The 1,811-nt window shown below is 38.9% G+C and overlaps 1 protein-coding gene across 2 annotated transcripts in view; it reads right to left on the reverse strand.

Moving 5' to 3' along the window:
* htr4 (5-hydroxytryptamine receptor 4) overlaps positions 1-1,811 on the reverse strand; it is an 85,855-nt gene that overhangs the window by 5,930 nt on the left and 78,114 nt on the right. The window contains exons 9-10 of one of the 2 annotated variants that reach the window (XR_003051972.1): positions 1,573-1,646; positions 51-231 (exon numbers count right to left, since the gene is read on the reverse strand). The gene's annotated coding sequence lies outside the window, so the exon portion shown is untranslated. Of the gene's footprint in view, positions 1-50; positions 1,647-1,811 lie in introns of both variants that reach the window. The other variant, XR_003051971.1, reaches the window with a different exon arrangement.

Consider the following 1,811-nt stretch of genomic DNA (forward strand, 5'->3'; position numbering starts at 1 on the left):
GATGGCTTTTCAATCTCTGGTGTAAAGAAAGTCAGGATTTAACTACGTACCTGCTGTTAGAGAAGAGAGAGGAGACTCAGTGACACCTGATTAATCACCCAAACAACCTGACGTGGATTCTGGCAGGTAAGACATTTAGCTTGGCTGTGTGGAGTTTCCCTCTGACATTGTGATTTCCCACAAGCCTGCTGTCAAACCGTGGTCTCCGGCAGCGTGGTCAACGGAACGTTTCTGGTGAACATAAACAGAACATAACATCTGCACCTTCCAAACCTCAGAAGAATCATCATTTTTATTTTTTATTTCCACATTGCCGTGAGTCTGTTTATTCACATGTTGACTGAACCATTCCAAAGGAAATCTTGGTGATTTCCTAAGTGCTGCAGAACTACTCTGAGGTATTTCCTTTTCCAAATTTTACCTAATTTCACCTGCAATGTAACCATTCCAGTGTCCTGAGTGGACACAACTGAGCTTCACTGGGATGGCACGGGAACATGTGCAAACGCGGCATAAATAGCAACTTTTAAACCACATGTGGTCCACACAGAATGCTCAGAGTAAACATATTGGCTTATTTGGTATCAATATACAGCTCAAATAAAGACTTGGAAAAAGGCTAGAGGGATGAAAGAAAATCCAAATATATAAATGACAAAAATCCTGATGAAGTTAATATATTAAAAATAGAGACAATAATGTGGTTAAATCAGAGATGTAATTTGTGTCACGTACCAATAATTACAAAAGAGAGTCTTTTGTAATTATTGACAAATTAAGACTGCTGCTTTAATTCAGCTTCCGATATCTGTGCAAGAAAGAAACACACACTGTTGGTTATCTTTATCAGTGCAAGTTTTTTTTTTCTTCCCTTGCTGCTGGTGTAATCTTTTCTGAGAGCCTTTCAACGTTTCAGTAACAAAAGTAGACAGAAGTAGACAGAGGGTGAAGGAGTTTTAACAAGCTGAGTGAGGAAGAAGGAATCTTGAAGGCAATTTACTGATACTTAAGGCTAAATGACAAGCGCTGCCTTATCGGAGGCACCCAATCAACAGCAGGATTATCAACATGTTTTATTAATCCCTAATTAGCCTTTTATCAGAACTGTCACATGGCGACGGAAAAAGAAAGAAAATCGTACACATTTCAGCACCGCTAAAAAAAACGTCTTTTATGTCCTGTTCTGATGATGAAATTAGACATTTTAGAATTAGAAAGAAAGACTAAAACTATGCACAATAATTAGCCTAAAATGAAACCCACAAGTGTGAATTTACAAACAAACAGACAACCAACTCCCCCCTCCAGCGCCCCACCCCGTACACTTGTGAATTATTGATTTCATTCTCTTCACAGCCTTGACTCCGTAGTTCATGACAGTAAATGGCAGAAAAATGGTCTTCTTAAAGCAATAATTCATGTCACCACCAGGAGGCAGAGACATTTCTCTGCACTGAAGCCCATTGACTAAAATATCAATTTTATCTCAAAGGAAAACAAGAGGAGCCGGTGTCCTGCTGCCAATCAGTCAGTGAGTTTGTGGTACTGACGTGGATCTAAACAAAGACTTACAAAAAGCAAAAGTCTCAAAATAACCTGCTGGATGTCATCAAGCGAGGCACTGGTAAAATAACAGCTCCTGTGTCCTGAGGGCAAAAAAGGAGAAGGTTTGTTAATGGACTCCTCCAGTGCAAGGATAGAATTTTCTATCTCACCATTATTTTTATTTATTTTTTATATTCATGTTTTGGTGAAGTCAGGGATGAAGTTTTCATTTGTACATGAGTTGGGGAAACCTTGAGGAAATATTG

The sequence above is a fragment of the Cynoglossus semilaevis genome, chromosome 15 (genome assembly GCF_000523025.1).
Source record: "Cynoglossus semilaevis isolate Cse_v1.0 chromosome 15, Cse_v1.0, whole genome shotgun sequence".
NCBI classification, from domain to species: domain Eukaryota; kingdom Metazoa; phylum Chordata; class Actinopteri; order Pleuronectiformes; family Cynoglossidae; genus Cynoglossus; species Cynoglossus semilaevis.